This window comes from Mchenga conophoros, linkage group LG9 (assembly GCF_057382185.1).
Source record: "Mchenga conophoros isolate Kocher_MC1m ecotype Shallow Benthic linkage group LG9, M_conophoros_male_GT1.1, whole genome shotgun sequence".
Taxonomy (NCBI): domain Eukaryota; kingdom Metazoa; phylum Chordata; class Actinopteri; order Cichliformes; family Cichlidae; genus Mchenga; species Mchenga conophoros.
Window position 1 is genome coordinate 48,256 of NC_140534.1, and position 14,550 is coordinate 62,805.

A 14,550-nucleotide genomic window follows, 5' to 3' on the forward strand; every position below is an offset into this window, starting at 1 on the left:
AAACAGCTGCAAAACCTGTTTTCCCAGCACGGGAACCTTGAGTTCTATAAGATAAAGCCATAAACATGTGTATCCGAGTCTTCTATCAAAAGTTACAGCTATTTCTATGAAGTTGTACAAAAACGCTTTCTTTCGCCAAGACAGTGCGTTTCTCACTGTTACATGCATTTGAATGGGGAACTCGACCGAAACAAAGTATAGGTTTTCATTATGTGAATAACTTGGAAATCTTAGCTCAAACAGCTGCAAAACCTGTTTTCCCAGCACGGGAACCTTGAGTTCTATAAGATAAAGCCATAAACATGTGTATCCGAGTCTTCTATCAAAAGTTACAGCTATTTCTATGAAGTTGTACAAAAACGCTTTCTTTCGCCAAGACAGTGCGTTTCTCACTGTTACATGCATTTGAATGGGGAACTCGACCGAAACAAAGTATAGGTTTTCATTATGTGAATAACTTGGAAATCTTAGCTCAAACAGCTGCAAAACCTGTTTTCCCAGCACGGGAACCTTGAGTTCTATAAGATAAAGCCATAAACATGTGTATCCGAGTCTTCTATCAAAAGTTACAGCTATTTCTATGAAGTTGTACAAAAACGCTTTCTTTCGCCAAGACAGTGCGTTTCTCACTGTTACATGCATTTGAATGGGGAACTCGACCGAAACAAAGTATAGGTTTTCATTATGTGAATAACTTGGAAATCTTAGCTCAAACAGCTGCAAAACCTGTTTTCCCAGCACGGGAACCTTGAGTTCTATAAGATAAAGCCATAAACATGTGTATCCGAGTCTTCTATCAAAAGTTACAGCTATTTCTATGAAGTTGTACAAAAACGCTTTCTTTCGCCAAGACAGTGCGTTTCTCACTGTTACATGCATTTGAATGGGGAACTCGACCGAAACAAAGTATAGGTTTTCATTATGTGAATAACTTGGAAATCTTAGCTCAAACAGCTGCAAAACCTGTTTTCCCAGCACGGGAACCTTGAGTTCTATAAGATAAAGCCATAAACATGTGTATCCGAGTCTTCTATCAAAAGTTACAGCTATTTCTATGAAGTTGTACAAAAACGCTTTCTTTCGCCAAGACAGTGCGTTTCTCACTGTTACATGCATTTGAATGGGGAACTCGACCGAAACAAAGTATAGGTTTTCATTATGTGAATAACTTGGAAATCTTAGCTCAAACAGCTGCAAAACCTGTTTTCCCAGCACGGGAACCTTGAGTTCTATAAGATAAAGCCATAAACATGTGTATCCGAGTCTTCTATCAAAAGTTACAGCTATTTCTATGAAGTTGTACAAAAACGCTTTCTTTCGCCAAGACAGTGCGTTTCTCACTGTTACATGCATTTGAATGGGGAACTCGACCGAAACAAAGTATAGGTTTTCATTATGTGAATAACTTGGAAATCTTAGCTCAAACAGCTGCAAAACCTGTTTTCCCAGCACGGGAACCTTGAGTTCTATAAGATAAAGCCATAAACATGTGTATCCGAGTCTTCTATCAAAAGTTACAGCTATTTCTATGAAGTTGTACAAAAACGCTTTCTTTCGCCAAGACAGTGCGTTTCTCACTGTTACATGCATTTGAATGGGGAACTCGACCGAAACAAAGTATAGGTTTTCATTATGTGAATAACTTGGAAATCTTAGCTCAAACAGCTGCAAAACCTGTTTTCCCAGCACGGAGACCTTGAGTTCTATAAGATAAAGCCATAAACATGTGTATCCGAGTCTTCTATCAAAAGTTACAGCTATTTCTATGAAGTTGTACAAAAACGCTTTCTTTCGCCAAGACAGTGCGTTTCTCACTGTTACATGCATTTGAATGGGGAACTCGACCGAAACAAAGTATAGGTTTTCATTATGTGAATAACTTGGAAATCTTAGCTCAAACAGCTGCAAAACCTGTTTTCCCAGCACGGAGACCTTGAGTTCTATAAGATAAAGCCATAAACATGTGTATCCGAGTCTTCTATCAAAAGTTACAGCTATTTCTATGAAGTTGTACAAAAACGCTTTCTTTCGCCAAGACAGTGCGTTTCTCACTGTTACATGCATTTGAATGGGGAACTCGACCGAAACAAAGTATAGGTTTTCATTATGTGAATAACTTGGAAATCTTAGCTCAAACAGCTGCAAAACCTGTTTTCCCAGCACGGAGACCTTGAGTTCTATAAGATAAAGCCATAAACATGTGTATCCGAGTCTTCTATCAAAAGTTACAGCTATTTCTATGAAGTTGTACAAAAACGCTTTCTTTCGCCAAGACAGTGCGTTTCTCACTGTTACATGCATTTGAATGGGGAACTCGACCGAAACAAAGTATAGGTTTTCATTATGTGAATAACTTGGAAATCTTAGCTCAAACAGCTGCAAAACCTGTTTTCCCAGCACGGGAACCTTGAGTTCTATAAGATAAAGCCATAAACATGTGTATCCGAGTCTTCTATCAAAAGTTACAGCTATTTCTATGAAGTTGTACAAAAACGCTTTCTTTCGCCAAGACAGTGCGTTTCTCACTGTTACATGCATTTGAATGGGGAACTCGACCGAAACAAAGTATAGGTTTTCATTATGTGAATAACTTGGAAATCTTAGCTCAAACAGCTGCAAAACCTGTTTTCCCAGCACGGGAACCTTGAGTTCTATAAGATAAAGCCATAAACATGTGTATCCGAGTCTTCTATCAAAAGTTACAGCTATTTCTATGAAGTTGTACAAAAACGCTTTCTTTCGCCAAGACAGTGCGTTTCTCACTGTTACATGCATTTGAATGGGGAACTCGACCGAAACAAAGTATAGGTTTTCATTATGTGAATAACTTGGAAATCTTAGCTCAAACAGCTGCAAAACCTGTTTTCCCAGCACGGGAACCTTGAGTTCTATAAGATAAAGCCATAAACATGTGTATCCGAGTCTTCTATCAAAAGTTACAGCTATTTCTATGAAGTTGTACAAAAACGCTTTCTTTCGCCAAGACAGTGCGTTTCTCACTGTTACATGCATTTGAATGGGGAACTCGACCGAAACAAAGTATAGGTTTTCATTATGTGAATAACTTGGAAATCTTAGCTCAAACAGCTGCAAAACCTGTTTTCCCAGCACGGGAACCTTGAGTTCTATAAGATAAAGCCATAAACATGTGTATCCGAGTCTTCTATCAAAAGTTACAGCTATTTCTATGAAGTTGTACAAAAACGCTTTCTTTCGCCAAGACAGTGCGTTTCTCACTGTTACATGCATTTGAATGGGGAACTCGACCGAAACAAAGTATAGGTTTTCATTATGTGAATAACTTGGAAATCTTAGCTCAAACAGCTGCAAAACCTGTTTTCCCAGCACGGGAACCTTGAGTTCTATAAGATAAAGCCATAAACATGTGTATCCGAGTCTTCTATCAAAAGTTACAGCTATTTCTATGAAGTTGTACAAAAACGCTTTCTTTCGCCAAGACAGTGCGTTTCTCACTGTTACATGCATTTGAATGGGGAACTCGACCGAAACAAAGTATAGGTTTTCATTATGTGAATAACTTGGAAATCTTAGCTCAAACAGCTGCAAAACCTGTTTTCCCAGCACGGGAACCTTGAGTTCTATAAGATAAAGCCATAAACATGTGTATCCGAGTCTTCTATCAAAAGTTACAGCTATTTCTATGAAGTTGTACAAAAACGCTTTCTTTCGCCAAGACAGTGCGTTTCTCACTGTTACATGCATTTGAATGGGGAACTCGACCGAAACAAAGTATAGGTTTTCATTATGTGAATAACTTGGAAATCTTAGCTCAAACAGCTGCAAAACCTGTTTTCCCAGCACGGGAACCTTGAGTTCTATAAGATAAAGCCATAAACATGTGTATCCGAGTCTTCTATCAAAAGTTACAGCTATTTCTATGAAGTTGTACAAAAACGCTTTCTTTCGCCAAGACAGTGCGTTTCTCACTGTTACATGCATTTGAATGGGGAACTCGACCGAAACAAAGTATAGGTTTTCATTATGTGAATAACTTGGAAATCTTAGCTCAAACAGCTGCAAAACCTGTTTTCCCAGCACGGAGACCTTGAGTTCTATAAGATAAAGCCATAAACATGTGTATCCGAGTCTTCTATCAAAAGTTACAGCTATTTCTATGAAGTTGTACAAAAACGCTTTCTTTCGCCAAGACAGTGCGTTTCTCACTGTTGCATGCATTTGAATGGGGAACTCGACCGAAACAAAGTATAGGTTTTCATTATGTGAATAACTTGGAAATCTTAGCTCAAACAGCTGCAAAACCTGTTTTCCCAGCACGGGAACCTTGAGTTCTATAAGATAAAGCCATAAACATGTGTATCCGAGTCTTCTATCAAAAGTTACAGCTATTTCTATGAAGTTGTACAAAAACGCTTTCTTTCGCCAAGACAGTGCGTTTCTCACTGTTACATGCATTTGAATGGGGAACTCGACCGAAACAAAGTATAGGTTTTCATTATGTGAATAACTTGGAAATCTTAGCTCAAACAGCTGCAAAACCTGTTTTCCCAGCACGGGAACCTTGAGTTCTATAAGATAAAGCCATAAACATGTGTATCCGAGTCTTCTATCAAAAGTTACAGCTATTTCTATGAAGTTGTACAAAAACGCTTTCTTTCGCCAAGACAGTGCGTTTCTCACTGTTACATGCATTTGAATGGGGAACTCGACCGAAACAAAGTATAGGTTTTCATTATGTGAATAACTTGGAAATCTTAGCTCAAACAGCTGCAAAACCTGTTTTCCCAGCACGGGAACCTTGAGTTCTATAAGATAAAGCCATAAACATGTGTATCCGAGTCTTCTATCAAAAGTTACAGCTATTTCTATGAAGTTGTACAAAAACGCTTTCTTTCGCCAAGACAGTGCGTTTCTCACTGTTACATGCATTTGAATGGGGAACTCGACCGAAACAAAGTATAGGTTTTCATTATGTGAATAACTTGGAAATCTTAGCTCAAACAGCTGCAAAACCTGTTTTCCCAGCACGGAGACCTTGAGTTCTATAAGATAAAGCCATAAACATGTGTATCCGAGTCTTCTATCAAAAGTTACAGCTATTTCTATGAAGTTGTACAAAAACGCTTTCTTTCGCCAAGACAGTGCGTTTCTCACTGTTACATGCATTTGAATGGGGAACTCGACCGAAACAAAGTATAGGTTTTCATTATGTGAATAACTTGGAAATCTTAGCTCAAACAGCTGCAAAACCTGTTTTCCCAGCACGGAGACCTTGAGTTCTATAAGATAAAGCCATAAACATGTGTATCCGAGTCTTCTATCAAAAGTTACAGCTATTTCTATGAAGTTGTACAAAAACGCTTTCTTTCGCCAAGACAGTGCGTTTCTCACTGTTACATGCATTTGAATGGGGAACTCGACCGAAACAAAGTATAGGTTTTCATTATGTGAATAACTTGGAAATCTTAGCTCAAACAGCTGCAAAACCTGTTTTCCCAGCACGGGAACCTTGAGTTCTATAAGATAAAGCCATAAACATGTGTATCCGAGTCTTCTATCAAAAGTTACAGCTATTTCTATGAAGTTGCACAAAAACGCTTTCTTTCGCCAAGACAGTGCGTTTCTCACTGTTACATGCATTTGAATGGGGAACTCGACCGAAACAAAGTATAGGTTTTCATTATGTGAATAACTTGGAAATCTTAGCTCAAACAGCTGCAAAACCTGTTTTCCCAGCACGGGAACCTTGAGTTCTATAAGATAAAGCCATAAACATGTGTATCCGAGTCTTCTATCAAAAGTTACAGCTATTTCTATGAAGTTGTACAAAAACGCTTTCTTTCGCCAAGACAGTGCGTTTCTCACTGTTACATGCATTTGAATGGGGAACTCGACCGAAACAAAGTATAGGTTTTCATTATGTGAATAACTTGGAAATCTTAGCTCAAACAGCTGCAAAACCTGTTTTCCCAGCACAGGAACCTTGAGTTCTATAAGATAAAGCCATAAACATGTGTATCCGAGTCTTCTATCAAAAGTTACAGCTATTTCTATGAAGTTGTACAAAAACGCTTTCTTTCGCCAAGACAGTGCGTTTCTCACTGTTACATGCATTTGAATGGGGAACTCGACCGAAACAAAGTATAGGTTTTCATTATGTGAATAACTTGGAAATCTTAGCTCAAACAGCTGCAAAACCTGTTTTCCCAGCACGGAGACCTTGAGTTCTATAAGATAAAGCCATAAACATGTGTATCCGAGTCTTCTATCAAAAGTTACAGCTATTTCTATGAAGTTGTACAAAAACGCTTTCTTTCGCCAAGACAGTGCGTTTCTCACTGTTACATGCATTTGAATGGGGAACTCGACCGAAACAAAGTATAGGTTTTCATTATGTGAATAACTTGGAAATCTTAGCTCAAACAGCTGCAAAACCTGTTTTCCCAGCACGGGAACCTTGAGTTCTATAAGATAAAGCCATAAACATGTGTATCCGAGTCTTCTATCAAAAGTTACAGCTATTTCTATGAAGTTGTACAAAAACGCTTTCTTTCGCCAAGACAGTGCGTTTCTCACTGTTACATGCATTTGAATGGGGAACTCGACCGAAACAAAGTATAGGTTTTCATTATGTGAATAACTTGGAAATCTTAGCTCAAACAGCTGCAAAACCTGTTTTCCCAGCACGGAGACCTTGAGTTCTATAAGATAAAGCCATAAACATGTGTATCCGAGTCTTCTATCAAAAGTTACAGCTATTTCTATGAAGTTGTACAAAACGCTTTCTTTCGCCAAGACAGTGCGTTTCTCACTGTTACATGCATTTGAATGGGGAACTCGACCGAAACAAAGTATAGGTTTTCATTATGTGAATAACTTGGAAATCTTAGCTCAAACAGCTGCAAAACCTGTTTTCCCAGCACGGAGACCTTGAGTTCTATAAGATAAAGCCATAAACATGTGTATCCGAGTCTTCTATCAAAAGTTACAGCTATTTCTATGAAGTTGTACAAAAACGCTTTCTTTCGCCAAGACAGTGCGTTTCTCACTGTTACATGCATTTGAATGGGGAACTCGACCGAAACAAAGTATAGGTTTTCATTATGTGAATAACTTGGAAATCTTAGCTCAAACAGCTGCAAAACCTGTTTTCCCAGCACGGGAACCTTGAGTTCTATAAGATAAAGCCATAAACATGTGTATCCGAGTCTTCTATCAAAAGTTACAGCTATTTCTATGAAGTTGTACAAAAACGCTTTCTTTCGCCAAGACAGTGCGTTTCTCACTGTTACATGCATTTGAATGGGGAACTCGACCGAAACAAAGTATAGGTTTTCATTATGTGAATAACTTGGAAATCTTAGCTCAAACAGCTGCAAAACCTGTTTTCCCAGCACGGAGACCTTGAGTTCTATAAGATAAAGCCATAAACATGTGTATCCGAGTCTTCTATCAAAAGTTACAGCTATTTCTATGAAGTTGTACAAAAACGCTTTCTTTCGCCAAGACAGTGCGTTTCTCACTGTTACATGCATTTGAATGGGGAACTCGACCGAAACAAAGTATAGGTTTTCATTATGTGAATAACTTGGAAATCTTAGCTCAAACAGCTGCAAAACCTGTTTTCCCAGCACGGAGACCTTGAGTTCTATAAGATAAAGCCATAAACATGTGTATCCGAGTCTTCTATCAAAAGTTACAGCTATTTCTATGAAGTTGTACAAAAACGCTTTCTTTCGCCAAGACAGTGCGTTTCTCACTGTTACATGCATTTGAATGGGGAACTCGACCGAAACAAAGTATAGGTTTTCATTATGTGAATAACTTGGAAATCTTAGCTCAAACAGCTGCAAAACCTGTTTTCCCAGCACGGGAACCTTGAGTTCTATAAGATAAAGCCATAAACATGTGTATCCGAGTCTTCTATCAAAAGTTACAGCTATTTCTATGAAGTTGTACAAAAACGCTTTCTTTCGCCAAGACAGTGCGTTTCTCACTGTTACATGCATTTGAATGGGGAACTCGACCGAAACAAAGTATAGGTTTTCATTATGTGAATAACTTGGAAATCTTAGCTCAAACAGCTGCAAAACCTGTTTTCCCAGCACGGGAACCTTGAGTTCTATAAGATAAAGCCATAAACATGTGTATCCGAGTCTTCTATCAAAAGTTACAGCTATTTCTATGAAGTTGTACAAAAACGCTTTCTTTCGCCAAGACAGTGCGTTTCTCACTGTTACATGCATTTGAATGGGGAACTCGACCGAAACAAAGTATAGGTTTTCATTATGTGAATAACTTGGAAATCTTAGCTCAAACAGCTGCAAAACCTGTTTTCCCAGCACGGGAACCTTGAGTTCTATAAGATAAAGCCATAAACATGTGTATCCGAGTCTTCTATCAAAAGTTACAGCTATTTCTATGAAGTTGTACAAAAACGCTTTCTTTCGCCAAGACAGTGCGTTTCTCACTGTTACATGCATTTGAATGGGGAACTCGACCGAAACAAAGTATAGGTTTTCATTATGTGAATAACTTGGAAATCTTAGCTCAAACAGCTGCAAAACCTGTTTTCCCAGCACAGGAACCTTGAGTTCTATAAGATAAAGCCATAAACATGTGTATCCGAGTCTTCTATCAAAAGTTACAGCTATTTCTATGAAGTTGTACAAAAACGCTTTCTTTCGCCAAGACAGTGCGTTTCTCACTGTTACATGCATTTGAATGGGGAACTCGACCGAAACAAAGTATAGGTTTTCATTATGTGAATAACTTGGAAATCTTAGCTCAAACAGCTGCAAAACCTGTTTTCCCAGCACGGAGACCTTGAGTTCTATAAGATAAAGCCATAAACATGTGTATCCGAGTCTTCTATCAAAAGTTACAGCTATTTCTATGAAGTTGTACAAAAACGCTTTCTTTCGCCAAGACAGTGCGTTTCTCACTGTTGCATGCATTTGAATGGGGAACTCGACCGAAACAAAGTATAGGTTTTCATTATGTGAATAACTTGGAAATCTTAGCTCAAACAGCTGCAAAACCTGTTTTCCCAGCACGGGAACCTTGAGTTCTATAAGATAAAGCCATAAACATGTGTATCCGAGTCTTCTATCAAAAGTTACAGCTATTTCTATGAAGTTGTACAAAAACGCTTTCTTTCGCCAAGACAGTGCGTTTCTCACTGTTACATGCATTTGAATGGGGAACTCGACCGAAACAAAGTATAGGTTTTCATTATGTGAATAACTTGGAAATCTTAGCTCAAACAGCTGCAAAACCTGTTTTCCCAGCACAGGAACCTTGAGTTCTATAAGATAAAGCCATAAACATGTGTATCCGAGTCTTCTATCAAAAGTTACAGCTATTTCTATGAAGTTGTACAAAAACGCTTTCTTTCGCCAAGACAGTGCGTTTCTCACTGTTGCATGCATTTGAATGGGGAACTCGACCGAAACAAAGTATAGGTTTTCATTATGTGAATAACTTGGAAATCTTAGCTCAAACAGCTGCAAAACCTGTTTTCCCAGCACGGGAACCTTGAGTTCTATAAGATAAAGCCATAAACATGTGTATCCGAGTCTTCTATCAAAAGTTACAGCTATTTCTATGAAGTTGTACAAAAACGCTTTCTTTCGCCAAGACAGTGCGTTTCTCACTGTTACATGCATTTGAATGGGGAACTCGACCGAAACAAAGTATAGGTTTTCATTATGTGAATAACTTGGAAATCTTAGCTCAAACAGCTGCAAAACCTGTTTTCCCAGCACGGGAACCTTGAGTTCTATAAGATAAAGCCATAAACATGTGTATCCGAGTCTTCTATCAAAAGTTACAGCTATTTCTATGAAGTTGTACAAAAACGCTTTCTTTCGCCAAGACAGTGCGTTTCTCACTGTTACATGCATTTGAATGGGGAACTCGACCGAAACAAAGTATAGGTTTTCATTATGTGAATAACTTGGAAATCTTAGCTCAAACAGCTGCAAAACCTGTTTTCCCAGCACGGAGACCTTGAGTTCTATAAGATAAAGCCATAAACATGTGTATCCGAGTCTTCTATCAAAAGTTACAGCTATTTCTATGAAGTTGTACAAAAACGCTTTCTTTCGCCAAGACAGTGCGTTTCTCACTGTTGCATGCATTTGAATGGGGAACTCGACCGAAACAAAGTATAGGTTTTCATTATGTGAATAACTTGGAAATCTTAGCTCAAACAGCTGCAAAACCTGTTTTCCCAGCACGGGAACCTTGAGTTCTATAAGATAAAGCCATAAACATGTGTATCCGAGTCTTCTATCAAAAGTTACAGCTATTTCTATGAAGTTGTACAAAAACGCTTTCTTTCGCCAAGACAGTGCGTTTCTCACTGTTACATGCATTTGAATGGGGAACTCGACCGAAACAAAGTATAGGTTTTCATTATGTGAATAACTTGGAAATCTTAGCTCAAACAGCTGCAAAACCTGTTTTCCCAGCACGGGAACCTTGAGTTCTATAAGATAAAGCCATAAACATGTGTATCCGAGTCTTCTATCAAAAGTTACAGCTATTTCTATGAAGTTGTACAAAAACGCTTTCTTTCGCCAAGACAGTGCGTTTCTCACTGTTACATGCATTTGAATGGGGAACTCGACCGAAACAAAGTATAGGTTTTCATTATGTGAATAACTTGGAAATCTTAGCTCCAACAGCTGCAAAACCTGTTTTCCCAGCACGGGAACCTTGAGTTCTATAAGATAAAGCCATAAACATGTGTATCCGAGTCTTCTATCAAAAGTTACAGCTATTTCTATGAAGTTGTACAAAAACGCTTTCTTTCGCCAAGACAGTGCGTTTCTCACTGTTACATGCATTTGAATGGGGAACTCGACCGAAACAAAGTATAGGTTTTCATTATGTGAATAACTTGGAAATCTTAGCTCAAACAGCTGCAAAACCTGTTTTCCCAGCACGGGAACCTTGAGTTCTATAAGATAAAGCCATAAACATGTGTATCCGAGTCTTCTATCAAAAGTTACAGCTATTTCTATGAAGTTGTACAAAAACGCTTTCTTTCGCCAAGACAGTGCGTTTCTCACTGTTACATGCATTTGAATGGGGAACTCGACCGAAACAAAGTATAGGTTTTCATTATGTGAATAACTTGGAAATCTTAGCTCAAACAGCTGCAAAACCTGTTTTCCCAGCACAGGAACCTTGAGTTCTATAAGATAAAGCCATAAACATGTGTATCCGAGTCTTCTATCAAAAGTTACAGCTATTTCTATGAAGTTGTACAAAAACGCTTTCTTTCGCCAAGACAGTGCGTTTCTCACTGTTACATGCATTTGAATGGGGAACTCGACCGAAACAAAGTATAGGTTTTCATTATGTGAATAACTTGGAAATCTTAGCTCAAACAGCTGCAAAACCTGTTTTCCCAGCACGGAGACCTTGAGTTCTATAAGATAAAGCCATAAACATGTGTATCCGAGTCTTCTATCAAAAGTTACAGCTATTTCTATGAAGTTGTACAAAAACGCTTTCTTTCGCCAAGACAGTGCGTTTCTCACTGTTGCATGCATTTGAATGGGGAACTCGACCGAAACAAAGTATAGGTTTTCATTATGTGAATAACTTGGAAATCTTAGCTCAAACAGCTGCAAAACCTGTTTTCCCAGCACGGGAACCTTGAGTTCTATAAGATAAAGCCATAAACATGTGTATCCGAGTCTTCTATCAAAAGTTACAGCTATTTCTATGAAGTTGTACAAAAACGCTTTCTTTCGCCAAGACAGTGCGTTTCTCACTGTTACATGCATTTGAATGGGGAACTCGACCGAAACAAAGTATAGGTTTTCATTATGTGAATAACTTGGAAATCTTAGCTCAAACAGCTGCAAAACCTGTTTTCCCAGCACGGGAACCTTGAGTTCTATAAGATAAAGCCATAAACATGTGTATCCGAGTCTTCTATCAAAAGTTACAGCTATTTCTATGAAGTTGTACAAAAACGCTTTCTTTCGCCAAGACAGTGCGTTTCTCACTGTTACATGCATTTGAATGGGGAACTCGACCGAAACAAAGTATAGGTTTTCATTATGTGAATAACTTGGAAATCTTAGCTCAAACAGCTGCAAAACCTGTTTTCCCAGCACGGGAACCTTGAGTTCTATAAGATAAAGCCATAAACATGTGTATCCGAGTCTTCTATCAAAAGTTACAGCTATTTCTATGAAGTTGTACAAAAACGCTTTCTTTCGCCAAGACAGTGCGTTTCTCACTGTTACATGCATTTGAATGGGGAACTCGACCGAAACAAAGTATAGGTTTTCATTATGTGAATAACTTGGAAATCTTAGCTCAAACAGCTGCAAAACCTGTTTTCCCAGCACGGGAACCTTGAGTTCTATAAGATAAAGCCATAAACATGTGTATCCGAGTCTTCTATCAAAAGTTACAGCTATTTCTATGAAGTTGTACAAAAACGCTTTCTTTCGCCAAGACAGTGCGTTTCTCACTGTTACATGCATTTGAATGGGGAACTCGACCGAAACAAAGTATAGGTTTTCATTATGTGAATAACTTGGAAATCTTAGCTCAAACAGCTGCAAAACCTGTTTTCCCAGCACGGGAACCTTGAGTTCTATAAGATAAAGCCATAAACATGTGTATCCGAGTCTTCTATCAAAAGTTACAGCTATTTCTATGAAGTTGTACAAAAACGCTTTCTTTCGCCAAGACAGTGCGTTTCTCACTGTTACATGCATTTGAATGGGGAACTCGACCGAAACAAAGTATAGGTTTTCATTATGTGAATAACTTGGAAATCTTAGCTCAAACAGCTGCAAAACCTGTTTTCCCAGCACGGGAACCTTGAGTTCTATAAGATAAAGCCATAAACATGTGTATCCGAGTCTTCTATCAAAAGTTACAGCTATTTCTATGAAGTTGTACAAAAACGCTTTCTTTCGCCAAGACAGTGCGTTTCTCACTGTTACATGCATTTGAATGGGGAACTCGACCGAAACAAAGTATAGGTTTTCATTATGTGAATAACTTGGAAATCTTAGCTCAAACAGCTGCAAAACCTGTTTTCCCAGCACGGGAACCTTGAGTTCTATAAGATAAAGCCATAAACATGTGTATCCGAGTCTTCTATCAAAAGTTACAGCTATTTCTATGAAGTTGTACAAAAACGCTTTCTTTCGCCAAGACAGTGCGTTTCTCACTGTTACATGCATTTGAATGGGGAACTCGACCGAAACAAAGTATAGGTTTTCATTATGTGAATAACTTGGAAATCTTAGCTCAAACAGCTGCAAAACCTGTTTTCCCAGCACGGGAACCTTGAGTTCTATAAGATAAAGCCATAAACATGTGTATCCGAGTCTTCTATCAAAAGTTACAGCTATTTCTATGAAGTTGTACAAAAACGCTTTCTTTCGCCAAGACAGTGCGTTTCTCACTGTTACATGCATTTGAATGGGGAACTCGACCGAAACAAAGTATAGGTTTTCATTATGTGAATAACTTGGAAATCTTAGCTCAAACAGCTGCAAAACCTGTTTTCCCAGCACGGGAACCTTGAGTTCTATAAGATAAAGCCATAAACATGTGTATCCGAGTCTTCTATCAAAAGTTACAGCTATTTCTATGAAGTTGTACAAAAACGCTTTCTTTCGCCAAGACAGTGCGTTTCTCACTGTTACATGCATTTGAATGGGGAACTCGACCGAAACAAAGTATAGGTTTTCATTATGTGAATAACTTGGAAATCTTAGCTCAAACAGCTGCAAAACCTGTTTTCCCAGCACGGGAACCTTGAGTTCTATAAGATAAAGCCATAAACATGTGTATCCGAGTCTTCTATCAAAAGTTACAGCTATTTCTATGAAGTTGTACAAAAACGCTTTCTTTCGCCAAGACAGTGCGTTTCTCACTGTTACATGCATTTGAATGGGGAACTCGACCGAAACAAAGTATAGGTTTTCATTATGTGAATAACTTGGAAATCTTAGCTCAAACAGCTGCAAAACCTGTTTTCCCAGCACGGGAACCTTGAGTTCTATAAGATAAAGCCATAAACATGTGTATCCGAGTCTTCTATCAAAAGTTACAGCTATTTCTATGAAGTTGTACAAAAACGCTTTCTTTCGCCAAGACAGTGCGTTTCTCACTGTTACATGCATTTGAATGGGGAACTCGACCGAAACAAAGTATAGGTTTTCATTATGTGAATAACTTGGAAATCTTAGCTCAAACAGCTGCAAAACCTGTTTTCCCAGCACGGGAACCTTGAGTTCTATAAGATAAAGCCATAAACATGTGTATCCGAGTCTTCTATCAAAAGTTACAGCTATTTCTATGAAGTTGTACAAAAACGCTTTCTTTCGCCAAGACAGTGCGTTTCTCACTGTTGCATGCATTTGAATGGGGAACTCGACCGAAACAAAGTATAGGTTTTCATTATGTGAATAACTTGGAAATCTTAGCTCAAACAGCTGCAAAACCTGTTTTCCCAGCACGGGAACCTTGAGTTCTATAAGATAAAGCCATAAACATGTGTATCCGAGTCTTCTATCAAAAGTT